This window comes from Pelmatolapia mariae, linkage group LG2 (genome assembly GCF_036321145.2).
Source record: "Pelmatolapia mariae isolate MD_Pm_ZW linkage group LG2, Pm_UMD_F_2, whole genome shotgun sequence".
NCBI lineage: Eukaryota > Metazoa > Chordata > Actinopteri > Cichliformes > Cichlidae > Pelmatolapia > Pelmatolapia mariae.
Genome location: NC_086228.1, coordinates 14,645,355 through 14,662,776, shown reverse-complemented (window position 1 = coordinate 14,662,776; position 17,422 = coordinate 14,645,355).

Below are 17,422 nucleotides of genomic sequence, written 5' to 3'. Positions count from 1 at the left end.
TTTTATTTTTTATTCAGCTCTTCTGGTTTCAAATGCGAGGTTTCGTGCATTTAGTGGAACTGAGGCCCGCGTCAAGTGGCTACTTTCACCTTAATGCTCCTTAATGATTTGAGAACTATGTTAGGTCTTCAGGAATGATAATATTTTTTCAGTTTTAAGAAAGTAAATTATTTTAAAAAATCAAAATTGAACAACAGTGGGGGGAAAAATCACAGGACAAAAAAAAAAGGAACATTGCTGTCTGTGAACATAAACTAAAGATTTATATAAATATTTCCCACAATAACATTATGAGCTTTGGTGAGTTTATGACAGCAAATGGTCTGATAATCATTATCTTTATGTTATGACCAAGGTTTTCAAATCAGTGCTCTTGGGCAGTCCTCTGTTAGGATTTTATTCTTTCCCCAAGGAAACCTGCTGCTGGACATGATTTGGAACAGAACTTAATAGCAAGGGGACGCTTTAAGGAAAACAACAGTTTACTCTTCAATTAATCCTACTTTATGTGTAATCCACGAAGCCACTTAAACTGCATACACAGTGACACATGGATATTCCGCCAGAGTTTGTTGGTACCACCATTTATCCATTATTCACCAATATTCTAACCAGTAGAAACGGACAGAAGATCAAAAGAAGTGACAGTGAGCTGTGTGGTATCTCCGCTGATTTGATGGCAGCTGATAGCAGTACAATTTATCCTAAATGAAACAACAAACTGTGAGCAAGTGTAAAGGTGCTTGTTGCGCGTTTGCGCACAATGAAGTCATAAATCTCAGATTTTGATGTGACCACTGTAGGCGCTGATAGTCCCATTCCAATACACACGATCACAAAACTAGATAGATAGATAGATAGATAGATAGATAGATAGATAGATAGATAGATAGATAGATAGATAGATAGATAGATAGATAGATAGATAGATAGATAGACAGAATTAAACAAATAAATAGCAGATGGACAGATATCAAGAAGCCAAATGTGAAAAGCGGCGTTTCTGATTTGCACAAATTATTTAACCTTTCCCCGCCCGGAGCGACGACGTGGATCAGTCGGGTCTCAATTCAATAAAAATGAAAAATGGCTCATAATAAAAGCGCGACACGGGGAAAAACGAATTTAATATATCACCGTTTTATTACGCACTTATTTCACTTTCTGTGCGAATAAAGATATCTCTCAACTGCACAAGGTGGCTAGAGGGAAGCATAAAAATCAATTGTGTGAATTCGAGGCCATATCAATAACGGTGCGGGACGAGACCGGTGCGAGTGTAGCTGCTATTAGGCCTGTTTATATTTGTGCGTTACAATAAAATGAATAGGGACGGGAGGATGCACTGAGACTCGGATCAGCTTACTGACAAGGTAATTGGCCGTTTATGCAAAACCAGGAAGATCTATGGGCAGGAAGGCGGAAAATAATGTTTGCAAGCCACTTTGGGGTAACACATCTCTCCCTGTTGGTGATGTCAGCAGCTGTGATGTGATGTCTGATTGGGCGTCACCTTAAGTGACTTTTTTTTTTCTTTTTGGATACAGAGCATGCAGGGAATCCCATTTTTTCCATGTCCAGTAAATAAAAAATCTGATGTACTGATGCACGATTTACAGAACTGTATCTAAAATTGCCGACTGCTCTATTGTTGCGCAACACTGTAAGGTAGATTCAGACTTTTAAAAGGATGATCAACTTGTGTGTGGGGTCAGCGTTAGATGAATGCGTCCTATCACAAATTCTGAGTGATTATAATCTAAAACATTTGGGATTTGAGGGATCTGAGGGAAGCTGTTAGATCGCATATTCCGATTAGATCATAATAATAATAGTAATTAGTAGTAGTAGCATTTACATTACATTGATTATTTGACATCTCATTTCCGAAGGATTTTAAAAGACATAATCATGTTAAACAAAAGAGTTAAAGAGTAAACCTCTAATGTAGGTGTAATATCTGGGATCTCTTTATTGAGCTTGACAACCTGAGCGTGCTCAATAGGACACCAAGTGTCTTGTTTCATTATTCTCAACAATTTAGACTGCACACCATGATTAGCTCTCGTGTAAAATGAACGTATTATAATGAGACACCAGGGAGTTAAGATGGGGTTTTAAAACTTATCTGATGTCTAATGTGTAGTTTGGGACTCTTTAGATGGATCGAGCAACTTCTTATCCTGTGACCTGTAGCAGGGTTTCCTTCTACTTGTATACCCTTTTTATTATTTTCAATCCATTAAATGGTTATTTGATTTTTTTTTTAATTCTCTGGATTTTATTTTCTTTTGACATCCAAAGCACCAGGTTTTGAGCCATATCTTGCTAAATCTTATAGACGTCTGACATAGCGCATTGTGAAACACTGTTGGGACTGTTCTCTATGGACTCCATATTCTCTCTAGCTTCAAGTGCGAGTTAAAATATCTTCCTCTGGCCACACTTCCCACTTATATATATCTCCCAGTCTGCGAATCTGCGGTGGCAATTACCCAGTTTTCCAAAAGAGACTGTTTTTTCTTCCAATGTGCTACACCTGCAAAACGTCTTAATGTAGATTTTTGAATAAAGATCCCTGAACTTGTTTTGTCATTATAAAAATCTATAATAGGCCCATAGGAGGTTTATCTATAGGTTTTAAACGTAAACTCAACATGATGCTGTGCAGGTTTGCAATCAGCAGTTTTACTAATGCAATAAAACCCCATAGCCAATTAAGGTACCCCCCCCCCCCCCCCCCGCACACACACACACTCAGACACGCACATCCCAACACACACAAACACACGTGCGCATGCACGCATGCTCTCTACTCTCTCTTAATATGAAAGCCCCTTGCTGACTTTGCCCAAAGGCGTTGTCTATGGTTGCCGGCTGTGCGTGATGAATCGTTATCTCCAGGCCATGCTGCTCGTCTGGGTAATAAAGTACCAGCAAAGCGGAGACAAAAGGAATTTGTCACAGTTGCCTCCCCGATATATTAGTGACCTATAGGCCGATTTAGCTCTCATTTGGGGGACTGGGGGAGCTGCACACCAAATTAAAATGAACAGAAGAGGAGGATAAAAAAGACGCAAAAGGCAAAGTTACGTATAAGCAAAGAGCCAAAGGATGCTCGAGCTTTGGGAGAGGACCGTATAGATCTCCTCCTGGGCTTACAAATTTATAATAATATACAACTAGCGGTATACTTTAGTTACAGGTAATCTTTCACATAATGCTCTAAGATGCATGCGAACCAGCTTTCAGTGCTGCAAGTGTTCAGCGTTTTCCAATACATTTCAGCCGATCATAAATCTGGATTAGGCCTAGTTCTCCAGCACTGAGGGGATCACAGTTCAGGCCTCTTCTAAGTTATTATTTATATATAATCCTTGAGGTGTTTCATTGACAGAACGTTGATAAGAAAGGAATACGAGACGAAATAGCCAAGTCACCAAACAGAAAAGGCTTAAGATTAAATGCTGGACACAATGTTACTTAAATAAAAACGTTAAAAAAAATTAAAATTAAAATAAGTATAATTTTACCCAGTGAATAATCAACAAAACCTTCAGCAAAGTTCACGTTTCCCCCCGAAATGAATGGAAATACTCAAGTAAAATATTATTTTCTTAAAAGTGGCCTGGAGGATTCACTCTCTGTAATAATATTGTTTTGTATCACTGGCTTTGTATCTTTAGATTGTGCTATGAATGTTTTTACTGTCTATGGATTTTTTGTACAGGAAGAACCCCACCCACACCCCTCCATTCACTTAAAGTTGACTTCATTTTTCCATAAAACAACAAAATAAAACAAAACTAAGAAAAATTAGAGAGCACGTTGATAAGTGCGAACCTGCAGTTAACACATGAAAAATTCACTAAGGACAAACACAGGCATCCCATGATGGATGTCTACCTGCCAAGTTATATGATGAATCATTTAAAATTCCAGCTGAGATCGTCATCTTCTCTTCCCAGTTTTGTTTGGTTCTCTGTTGCTATTAGGTTGAAATTCGGAGGAGACACACCCAGAAAAAAATCTGAATTCTGCTGTTGCCCTTACCTTTACAGTTCAAGCCATATCAGTGTTCAGCCTAGGCACATTTACAGATTTCTGATTCATAGCAAGACTACAGGCAAGGGTGTCTTGGTAGCTTTTGAGTGGGTTTAGTTCCCACAGTCTTTTCTCCAGGTAGCGAGATAAATAAATGGACACCTGCACAAAAATCATATTTGGCCTCAACGCAAGCACCTTAATGATCTCTGAAAGTATCTAGAAATATATAACAGCTAGAGTATGTGCTGCCAGGAGCCTTGTTTTATTGCAATTCAAAGTATACAAATTTGTGTATACATGGACAGAAATTGATCTTTTCCCTCCCAGAGTACAAGATTCAAAGTAAAAGTTACTTGTGCATAGGTACATTCTTGGACAAATGCCTGCTAACACTTGGCTGCTGTGTGCTCACAAATTTCAAACCACATCAACATGGTGGGATATTTGAAAACCTTCTTTGATATGAAAACTTCCTATATAGAAATAGTTTAAAGAAATGGGTTTCTGAAGACAAGAAACAAGAGGTTAGCCTTGTGCTGTTCCATCTCCTTTCATTTTAGATCAAAAATAGTTCGTTTGACAGTTTTGTGTGAGTTTCCAAAGGGTAGCAAATCCGACCTCACACCACTTATTCTTGACCTCAGTAGGCCTGACCTTGACTGTATGGAATTAAGTATCAGCTAACCTAATAATCAGTCTCACTGAAAGCATTGCCTTGCATGACTAAATAGACAGTGCATGGGAAGTATGGAAATACGCTAATGGAACTTGTTGAAATCTTGCATGTCTGCACCAATTTGGAGCTCGTCACACTGGTAACCTTGAAAATAAATATTTCCAACAATGTGGAGAATTATGTAAAAATGTCTGTAAGTAGGTCTAAGATTTTTTTTTCAAAATATAGCTATTAATTATAGTGCCTTAATGCAGCCAAAAACTGAAAAGTAAAAATAAGTTGTAAAATCTTAGGAAACAAAGTGTGAAAATATTGGTTCCACATGGGGCACAAACCCTGGTGTCTTGAGTCAAAGTCTTTGGACATAAAAGAAGAAGAAAAAAGCCACAAGAATAGGATATACCCATAGAACCCTGAATCATGTCATTCTCCAGTTACAAAACTGTGGTGCAATAACTATGCTGTGGTCCGCAGACGGTACTGAAGGTGTAGAATTCAGGCTTGAAGAGGGTAATGTACTTATGCTTTTTTCCAAACACTTATAGGAGCCTCATAGAAACAGAGAAGCAGAAGAAATTCATGGAAAAATATTTCAGGTTTTCTGTGCACTTGTTTTTGCACTCATGCCCAGTTGATACATGGAGAATTATAACTCTTGTGACATTTTGACTTTACTGTCTAAAAGATGGTACATAGTAATGTATTTTTTTAATAAAATGCATGAAATGAGAAGTCCTCTTGGCTCCATGAGCTGTGACAGAAGTATTAATCAAAGTAGATGAATGCAACTGCTTATATTTTTTTAAATTTATTTTCCAGGATATCTAGCAACTGGATTAAATAGGTCTCTATTTAGAGCTAAGAGCTATAAAGTTGTTTTTGTTGTTGTTGTTGTTTTTTAGAAATATGAAACAATCATTCTACTTAGTCAAATTGAACCTCTGCAGTATTAGATTGTTCAAACTTTTCACTGGTTCCAGACAGTGACAGGTTTTACTCTTGGCAGCCAGGGTTGTTTACTCACACGAAAATCACTTTCATTTTCTGTTTTGGTAATATCGTTGTTTGCAATCTGCAGGTTGTGTTGGTTTTTCTGCTGAGCACTGATTTCGCCATATCCCAACCCAGTTTTCAAAATTCAAAACCCCATTTTCTGCCATAGGAACGAGACCTATAATCACCAGTGACCCTCCTCGTGTTGCCACCCTGTAGCCATCAACCTTCATGGTGTTGAGCCTTTTATCGAGTGTAGACAAACAAGACTCAGCGACTCAAGAAACACCATCAGCATGTAGAGTGCAGCGCCACCAGTGTTCTGCTACAAATCATAGAACCCATAAAGAACCGTCATGTACGTGGAACCCTTTTTGTTGAGAGTGTAGGATTACATTATTCTGCATTTGGAGGGTTCAGTCCTTGACTCTTCGCCTCCCTCAGGGGAAAACCTGGCGCCTCATGCCCCTATCAGACGACTCAACTGGACTGAATGGAGAGGAGGAGGGGAGGAAGAGGGGAGGAAAACCAGTGAAAAAAGAGAGGAGAAACCGCTGAAATACAGGCATGGGACTGGGAGGATGGAGGGATGTCATGTTTCTGCACTAGGCCTAAAAAAAGAATCGGGTAATTATTATTATTATTATTGTTATTATTATTATTATTATTATTATTATTATTGCTTTTATTGTTGTGATACATGTATTTATTTTAAAAAGCTAAACTGTATTTAATCTCTAAGTTTTTATGAAAAAAAATCGACCCAAAAAAGGTAAAATAGAAGCGATCATTTCATTACTGGACGTCAGATTTCTTGAGTTTATCTTTTTCTCCTTTCCTTTTAAATGCAAACCGATTCATTTTGCCCTTCTCAACTGTTTGCCTCAGATAAACCTATCGATTAGACATCAGTTAGATTCCTAGCCAGGGTTTTATTGAGTAAGTTGGTGAACCTTAAAGTGAATTACAGGAACTGCTCTGCCCCTCCGGTGAACTATTTAGGTGAATCTAATTTACTTTGATAAAGACCATCTATTTTATTTACTCTGATCGCCATTTTCATCGAAGCTTTATTGTGAGACTGTGAGGGCAGAGTTGGTGGAGGTTTTTTCGGGAGGAAAGAAAATTAGGATTTTGAATTAGGATTCGATATTTACAGGTTTAAACAGAAGAACAGGAAAAAAAGAAGGAGAAAGCCGCAAGATGACATATTTATAAAATTATTATTATTATTATTATTATTACCTACCTGTAATTTTTTGTAAATGTGATAATATTCACTCAGTAAAACCGATAAAGTTTTTTTTTAATTTATTATTTTTTAAATTTTATTTTTTGTGTGCAGGAGTAACAGAAATCTGCAATTTCCTCGTGAGCTGCTACAAGATGTACGAGAAGACTTCTTTCCACTTCTCCAGTGAACCTATATAAAACGGAGCATCTTTTTAATTGACTAATTATGTTTTTTTTCCCCTTAAATAAATTATTTGAAATTATATTTGATTAGATGGATTAATAATAATCCAGGCACTGTGGGGGGAAAAATTAAGATTTACATTTTAGACTTTAGATTCTTTTTTTAATGGGAGGATAGAAATACGTGTTTTTCCTGAATGCTAATTTTGCAGTTAGCACAAACACACACACACACACACACAGAGAGAGAGAGAGAGAGAGACATATAAGTATTTAAATATATATATAAATATTTGGCCACAAAAACGTGACGAATCTCTGCAGGACAACCAGGATCAAACGTGATAAACAAACTGGACAGAGGTTGTTTGTCGTCCCCTTCATTCCCCTTCAGTCTACAGTCCAAATCCCGACTGCTCGGAGAGCCTGTTGTACACATGCGTCGTATTTAAGTGTAATTGGCCGTATCATTGGCTTTTGTCTTGTTTACAAAGCGGGCAACAGGAGCGGTAATTTAATTTCCGCCGCCGCATTGAAGAGCCACCAGCCGCCTGTCAGGGCCGAGCTCAGCCTCCCCATCCCCGGGCAGCGGGTAGGAGAAAGGCCCGGGGCGATTCTGGAGAGAGAGTAAGGGAGAAAGAGGAGGGGCGGAGGGTGAGGAGGGCGACATCTGCCTCACAATAAAAGTCAATATGAATGATATGCTGGGATGCAATGGAGGATGGACATGTCATTATGGCTTAAAAATATTTATACTGCTGTGACCAAGTGGTGACCAAGAGTGTTTTGCTTTTGATGAATGTACATTTTCTTTGTTTACCCGTTAGCTTCCAGTTGCACATATCTTCTTATCAATGGATTATTTCATATTAACATTATAGCAACATAAGCTATACTTATTCGCTTTCATCACCTTTAGATTATTTACAGATTATTTAAAGATTATTTAAAGATTTTTAATTTTATCCGTCACTTGTTTTTTATTGTTTAATTTAAATGTAAGCTCACTCTCGTCTTGTTTTTTCCCCTCACCACAACCTAATTTGAGTTAACGTAAAAAATTAACCTAAACCTACCTAACCTAGAATCCGAGACAGTAAAGCAGAAAAGGGAAGAATAAGATCAGGATATTACAACTGATGGATTTCTTTTTCTGATGACGATAATAAGCCAGTTAGGCATTACCACCCTTTTCATCACAGACTTTGTACAAAAAACTAGGACGAAGAAAGAAAGCAAAAGGGCAAAAACACATCCCACTTGACGCTCTTATGTGAAAGAGGACCAAAGTAAAATTAAAAGCAGCCGTGCCAAGTTCAAGTCTGGAAAAGAGGAAGCACTACTTACACTTTATAAAAATAAATAAATATATCAATAAATAATGATAATAATATACAAGAATTAAATTTAGACCACACAGCGGGCTGAAGTTGCTGATTTCACATTGGAGACATTTGGCGGTGTTTTTAGGACAAATTCAAATTTAATTGAGCACAGTATGAAGGGGAAAAAGGCTCTGCTACGAATTTAAAACTCAGACCTGTCTTTAAAGGTCATTTAATTTCTCATTTGGAAAAAAATATATCTTTATAGGGTTGATTCTTGTTTATGTTTTAGAAATTAAATAATGAATTTAAAAGGTTAAATTTGTTTGCAAGAAGTAAAAAATAAGAAGCTTTTATAAATTAACTCTTTATTGGTATTAAACAAGTCTGGGGAAGAATGAACCATGTACCGAGCTGTGTGTGTTTGTTTACTAGACCAGCAGCGAGGGAGAGAGAGAGAGAGAAAGAAAGATGGCACATTAGGCCTGGGGGCACATCATTATTAGAGAGCCTGGCTTCGCTCCCTTTCTCTCCATTTCCATCTCCACCTCTCTCTCGCTCTCTCTTACTCTCTGCCTCTTCTTAACTCTACCAGACCCAATGCATCCAATCACAGGGGTGGTCGAAGGACAAACAGAACGGCCATCGTGCGGAAGCTTCCGTACAGGGCAGCGCAGTTCCTGTTCTCTAATTAAACCATGATACAATGCAATATTCCTCTCCAAATATTCTCACATAAATTCATTTCACAACCCATTAAAGATACAGCGGGTGAGATCATTTACATCACAGTGTCCCAGTACAATACAGCGTGATGCCGGCTTTAACAATGCCGCCAAATGTGCCAAGTCCCCCCGGTTGAACGGCAACCTGGTAGGCATTAACTCAACATAATGTCTCACAAATTAAAGTATTGCTGGGGCTACCACCATGGCGTCAGATAAATGTTCTCTATTAGGAGGCCCCAAGCTGTGCAGAAAACAATTGATTGCTTGTTTGTGTTTTCATATGGCATCCGTGAACATGCAGAGTGATGGATGAGAGCCCACCATCTCAAGTTGCTCTTAGTCGATTGCTATTGGTGATTTTTTTCCTCCTCTCTTCTAATAGGAAAGTTAGCCAGTCTGCACACATACACCTTATATTCTCTTTATTGAGGCTGTAGGAAGACAGAGAGGGAGAGACGGTGCAAAGCGGGCTAATGGGAGTTGAACTTGGGCAGATGTAATTGCAGGAGTAAGGTGTTAACTGCAGTTATGTTGACACTCCAGGACTTCTTCTCTTGTTTCTAAATGATGCCTGTGTCAGATTTTAGTTTGATTTTATGCTTTTTTGACAGTTTACATATATTTCTGGGCGTGGTCGGATTCTGCTTCCAATCTCTGTTGACAAGGGTATGAAGTAAAGCTAACCACTAAAGCTGTTTAGCTTTCTTTGCATCTTTGTGTGTCATTATTCGGGATGCTAGCGCTCAATAGAAGTGCTGCTTAATTTATTAACCGTAGATCCCTCTTAAGGATAATTGTTTTCACACATGCAGTGCAGCCCTGAACGCTTTTAGATCCTGCCTTATGAAATGCTTGGTCGGATTGAACACTAAACTGTATTTACTGTGCTGGTTTTCTGGTGCAACGTTTGTGCCTCCTGCACAACTAATCGGATGGCCCACTGACAAAGAAAAGAAAATCTTTCTGGTGTTCAGAATTTGTCTGAAGCAGACTATCTACTGATGTGTGCCATAAATCAGACCAACTATAATGTTTCAAACTGATTCTTGAGCGAAGTCAGCTAATGACTCAGCTTTTTCCCTTTTCATACCAACTACAGAGCACAACATTTCTGTCTAACCTAAGGAGCTAAACATTTTCAGCAGCAGTAAAAAAAGACAAGGGCAAAAAACCTCAATTTAGTCAAATCGCTTCTCAAGCAGAATGCAGAGAATGGTCCAAAGACAAGTTGATGCACTGACTCAACAAAAACTACAAACTCTTTACTGTAAAAATAAAACATGTAATTTATTGCTTTTCACAATATGCACCTAAATGCCAACAACCAACCAAGGAAGTAGTGGCAAAAGGGTTTTAGGGCAGAGGTCAGAGTGATGTGCAAGCAGAGATGATACCTAGCTTTCATGTAGTACATGCCACACATCACATTCCCAGCTATAGCAATAAGTTACATTATTTGTAATCCTTATTTAAGTTACACCAAACGTTTGTGCACCCCTTATATTTGGACACTGACAGAAATGAGGCATTTTAGGTCCCTCCCTGTCCCATAAAGCCAACTTTCTTCTGCAGGTTGCAAACATACGGTTTGAACAGCATGTGGGTGTGACTTCTGACCATATTAAGGACATGCCATCTGTTTGACATCAGACGAGGTAGTGCTGGAGAAAAATGAACAGAATCATCTGGTTTCCCTATATTTAGTCGTCAAAATGAGCCAAATTTTTTTTTAGTATTTTCTAATTAGGTGAGGAAACTGGAAGGAGGGTCCCAAAAAGCTCAGACTGGGCCTCCTGGTTACAAGAGTGTCTCCTCTTATGGGCTGATGATGAGATGAATCTGTGTTGTTACCCTCTTTTATATCATCTGTTTATACCATTTGTTTTCACCAACTCAAATGTTTAATCAGATTAAATATGTTTTCCATTGACTTCAAAGACGCCTCAGTGTAAAAGAAATGCATGCAACAAAAATGCATGCAATGCTTTTTTGCTGTGCACTAAATGGCTAAAAGTGAGTTTTTAACAATAAAAGAAAATCATGTCTGTACATTAGTGCAGTTAGTATGCCATTAATAAGTTGTAGTTGTGTCTCTCCATGTGTTTCTAATGTCACATTAATGATCATGTTATTTACTTCTTCTGTATCATATATATTTTTCTTACATTCACCAGTATTCATAAAAATAAAGACATTTTTAAAGAAATCAAATATGTTTTGTTTACTGCGTAACATTTAAATATCATGACATTGTCACACATCAGAGAAGGGATTTCCTTGTTCCCTTCTGTCCTCGATGTAGAAACTGAAATCTGTCATCATAGCGTTTGTAGGGCAGTCCAGATAAGGTCAGAATTAAATGCACTGTGATTAAAGCCCTTCACTGAAACATCTTCAATCAGTGTCACTTGGTTCCTCACAGCCATCACTGATATCAGGAGGCTGCTTCTGTGAGTCTACGTGAAGGTGGACTAGGACCCCCCTCCTTACTCTCTTCCACCATCCCTCCAAGTAACTAACCGACCACCCCTAAGACACCTGTGAAATCAACAGAAATGGCTTAAATTTAAAAGAAAAGAATTGTTTCAGGATATAAATCATCAGCCTTGTGGTGCTTTTTATAACTCAGAAAGAGAAACCGAAAGAATTTACTGTATTTCATGCAGAGTCTTATCAGGCAGAAAGTACGAGCGCATTTGATACTTGTGGTATGACAGGATGTTGGGGAGAAAAAAGTAATGTTTAGCATGATGCATAACCGGCTTTAGGTTATCGCCGACTCGATCCCGAGTCTCCTGCTGTAAACTGGGTGTTTTATCTTTGGGAAGCAAGCAGCCAGAGGAGGCCTGGCTGCAACGCCAGCCAAGGCAGCTAATTACATTTTCCATCTCGACAAGAATGGAGGATACCTTCCTATGTTATTAATCATAATGAGGGGAATATAATAAGCTACCATACATCATGCTGTTGACAGTCGTAGTTTGCCATTTGCAAGCCCAAGCATTCTTCTTCTTTTAATGGCCATAAACTGAATTAATGTACGCTGAGTTCGATGCCCACAATCAATTGTGGATGAGATTTAAGGCCTTTTAGCCTCACCCTCCTAGATTTTGGATGGATAGCAAGAATTAAGCTTCCCAGGAAATAACTATAGGTGTTTATATGTACCGAGCAACAGCGATTCTCATACTGAATCGTCCTAGATGAATATTTTCCACCAGTCATACACTTTGGAGGAAAATCATGCGTATTTGCATACTATTTTGGTTAACAAAACATACAGGTTGCAGGATGCTTTATTTATTAGCTCTATGCATGGCTGCAGAAAGCTTTTCTTTAGTAAATGAAGCTCGTCAAAATGTTATTTAATTTGCTTTCACATTGACCGAGGCAACTAAAGCACAATTAAGCTTTTTAAATGTTTAAACATCACTAATTAATATTATAAAAATAGATTTTAGTTTAAAAACCCACAGAGAAACATCAATGAACGTCTGAATGAATGTCTGTAGCCTTTTTTAGCTCGTGTTTGTATTTTACACCACATTCACTGTATGGTTCAGTCTCAAGGCTCTCATTAACCTGGTTTGAAAGCAGCAGCAGGCAGCTGTTTCCAGAGAGAAAAAAAAAACATATTGTAGTCATCCACTCAGTAGAGCTGGGTGTCTTCTTCATAGTATCACTATGCTAATTTACATTGCATTTACAAAAAAGTGAAAAATGATCTTCTTTAGCGAGCTTTTGCTGATCACTCTGATCATGTTTTATCCATACAACACCTAACACCAGTGATAAACACATGGTAAACTGTGCTATGTATGTGCTAAATGTGCAAATTAAATATGATTTCATTTGGTTAACATGTTGGTCACATTAGCAGTAGGCAATCATATTATATGTCAGAGTTCTGCTCTTCTTCCTAATGGCTAGAAATAACAACATATTTTGCTACTCTCTATCAGTATTAGGAGTAGGATTGTGCAACATCAAAATTCCACAGTAAAGGAAGCAAATATAGGGATTAATCTTTTGTTTAACCCCTGGTAAGGAGATGTGTTTGCTCACTTGCAAACTCTTGCCAAGAGCACACAAAACCTTCGCTGGGGCTAGAAACTGGTTAGCTTAGTCAGTATAAGGACTGAATAAAAGACGTGGCTCTGTACAAGAGTAACAGAAATCTCAAGTTATTCTTTCAATTTTTATTTTTGGTTGTTCATCCACAAATGTTTTAGGTTACAATTTTTTTAAAGATTTCTTTGTAGATGTTTAAAGGTTTTAATAAGATGCTCATCAGTGGAACCACAGTGTTGTTTTCAAAAGGCAACTAAACCACTCATATCAAGAAGACGGTAAGGTCATAGTTAAAAATTGAAAAACGCAGAGCTGCATCCCTGTTTTTCCTGCACATTTTATTTCCTATTCAGACTGCAAATGTTGTAGTAAGCGTATATCAGATCAACTTTATGAATTACATTCTAGGTCACTGTATTTTTGTGTGGCTGCATGACACAGCTTTTCCTTGTGTCTGTGTTTTTCGCCACTGATTTGATGTTGAGGGTGACAGTAAAGTGCAAACAGCAATCCACATTTCTCCTTCTGTTGTCAAGCCTGGCATTTCTGAATCAACTAGGGGAAGGCGATTTTATCACTAGGTTTAATAACGGCACGAAAAATGAAAAGCTCCTGAAGGTAGCTATACCTCCTGAACGGCTATCTGGAGAGAGAAACAGCACTGCAATGTAATTTATCGTGACTGAGCTCACAGCCCTCGGGCTTCTTCTTCTAAAGGAAAAAAATGTAAAAATCGAACAAATAGGAAATAAAGGCATTTTCTCCTCTTAATCCTCTTCACCTCAAGGGTGAAAGACATAGGTTAAGGACTTCACGGCCCTATACAAGTGAGATAAGTTCTAAGTCAGTCTGGTCAGTATTTCAATAACGTCATCAATCCTGGAAAATGCAATCAGATACAGTCCAACTCTAAGCTGCTGTTGCCCTTTGGGAGGCTGAGAGAGACATTCATTTTGGTGAAGAGGGCACACGATCTCCCTTTTGTAATTAAGAGTACCCAAATAAACTGTGTGTGTTACCCCTGAAGTGGAACAGTTAGAAACAAATAAAAGGCTAATGAAGAAATGATTGCTCTTTTACAGCAAGAGGGAAGAGAAGGAGTCTTATGGTACTGAGTTCCATGTATGCAGCAGGCCAAACTAGCTTTGCTTATGGTTGAAATTAGTCAAAAATAAATGAGGACTGGTACACACCCATATGTCACACAAGATAGTTAGGAGTCACCTAGAAGACATGATTTGACCTTCTTAAGGTGTGCATCTTTGTTTATGGGGGGCCTCCAATGATATCAAACAAGTGTGTCTCAACCAGTAATTCCTGTTCTGTAATCGGAGCTGGAGAAGTTTTGTCAAGCCTGGAAAATAAGTAATCTCTCCTGCGCTTTTTTGATTTGAAGTGAAAGAAGGGTCTGAAAAGTAAGAGGACTTACCAGGCAGGCAGAATATAATGAAGAGTTTGAGTTTCGTTATGTGATAAAACAGTATTTCTGACCATTAGCCTGCAGGGACATCACAGCTTCTTGTGCTACTGATTCCAACCAGCATTTTTCCACTATTTGCCATTAGCCAACTTTCATTCAGCCAAACCAATGCACTCCTTGTGCATGTCCCAAGCCTAGATAAATGTGGAGGTTTGCAGCCTCTAGCTTAAAATATTTGCCTAATCAAACAGGTTGAAGACAAAGTTAGAGAGGCAAGGCTAAGATTATTTAGACATGCAGAGAAGGAATAGTGGCTATACTGGACAGAAAATGTTGAATATTGAGCTGCTAATCAGGAGGAAAACAGGAAGACCACAGAGAAGATTTGTGGATGTAGTGAAGAACAGCAGGGATAGGGTGAGATGCAAGCAGATGATCCACTGTAGGGATTGCTAAAGGGAGCAACCAAACGAAGAAGTAACGAAAACCAGCAGTGCCCCAAAAGAACTTGCGTCAGTTGTAGTTCAGTGAAAAAATAGTTATAGTACTCAAAGCAACTTTTTCTATCATCCTGCAAACAATTTTATCTCTACCTTAAAGTTGTAGAGATTTTTAGTATTTTGATATTTGGTAGTACAGTTTTTCAGATACGGAGGTTGTCTCTCAGCTGAGGCATCATTTAATGCTGTCACTATCAGCTTTCAGTGAAATCATATCTTGCTAATGAATCATAATGTGAAATTGCAAACTTCACTTCACCTGCAACTTGAAGGTGCACAAAGAATGTTTTTTTTTTCCAATGCAGCCTGAGGGAATGTTTTGGAGGACTGCATCACCTACAGGATTGAAATTTACTTTGTGATTGTCCATGCAAAAAATATTTTAATTTCAAGCATGCCGTGACAAAATATTTTTTTAGGATGTACGTTTAAAATTTTGAACCTTTAAATGTTGTGTTTATAATGTTTAAGAATCTGCTCGCAGGCTCACGAGCTGTAAATCGCTTGAACACTTTAAGCATCCACAAGTTGCCCATAATTAAAATGTTTTTCATGGTCTCAGTTACTCTATATTTCTAAAAGTGCGGGCCTTTTTGTTTCATGTTTACCTTTCTTGGCAGATAACTGACGGCAGATCAAGACGCTGAACCAATTGCGATGAAAGGTTTTGACTGCGGAGATGAAAGTTTGTGAATTCCAGAGAACAACTACGTCTCTGGTTACAAAGCAAGGTCAATCCACTTGTGGTGACTAGATTTTTGTGTTTGGGGCGCCACAGGTATATGAAAAGACACAGCAGACATGTCTGGCACTTTGAGATTTCAGCTCTCTTTCCCAGAGAAACACAAAGCTGTGAGGCTTTTTACATAGGGTCTAAAAAGAAGACAAAAAATTGGTCATGTGTCATCAAAAATGTCATCAACCATGGAGAGTTGGGCACATACCTTTGTGCAGAGCTGTTGCAGAGGCTTGTTGAAGCTATTGGTGTATCAACCTTCATCTGAAACATGATCCTCCACATCTGCGTCTTTCCACCATGGCCAAATTCCTGGCTACTGTAACTAAGGGGATTTTTTTTTTCCACAGCAATGCAACTTCTACTCCCCTTTGACTGTCCACCCATAAAAGTGTCAAGATTGAAATATCTGGATTAAGCACGAGTAAAGTGGCTGCAATTTTCACCAGCTTGTGTGAAACGTCTGTGTCGTCGACGGTGCGGCCTTCTAGCAGGAGGAAAATACATTAGTCCCAATGGATTGTAGTCCTCCGGAAACCAGATATGCTTCTTTTATTAAGAAGGACACAAGTTAATTTATGTCAGAGCTTAAAATGAGCCTGTTGCCGTTTCTTATGTTAATCATGAAGCAGGTGCTGTGGGGTTTAACCTCACAACAACAACTGGCTCTGTCTCAAGGTTGTGCCAGATTGTAAATGCTTTAATTTTCAAAGATTATTTGCGGCTTGTAAAGTTAACATGGAGAAGAGTAGTAATGATCTCTTATTGGCACCAACTCTGATCTTTAGAAAGATAAGAAAACACCAACATGCATACACAAGTTTTCACTGCTTAAAGAGTTACTTAAGAGGTTCAGATAAGTAACCCATACACAAACATTAGACAGGAGCAGAGTCAGAGAAGGAGCTGACACTGATGAACTTGGCCTGTCCAAGCCTGCAGGTCTTACTAATATTGAAGCACGCAAACGATGAAGTCTGAAGAACACGACCTGGAAAAAAAAACAAAAGAAAAAAACCCCACCTTCTCCCTCCCTCCACCCCACTTCTAAACAGTGATCGACACGCTGACTCATGGTAAAGCCGAAAAGAGGCATCTGGATAGCATCTCTTGACTGAATCCTCTGAACTATTCAGCCTCTTAAAACGTTTTGTCGCCATGCTGTCCAGCCTGTGCCATTTTCATTCCAGTGCAGCCGCTCTGCTCTTCCACCTGTCATCTCCACTCTGAGCTCCCTACGGCCGACCTGCTGACAGCTTCTGAACGTGAGGGGAGTCACAACACCAGCAGCTGGGGGATAAGTGTTTTGAAACAGCCTATATACCATATTTAGTCGTCACTACACTGATGAAGTGCTTTGAAAAAACCATCAGTGCATTTTGGTAAAACATCATGAGACTTATCAATCAATCTGAAAAGAGCAGCAATTTCTAGCAAGAACTAACACCCTGTGCACTGACTGACAGAAACAGCTTCCTCTTATTTCTGGTTAAGTACTCATCCTGCGTTT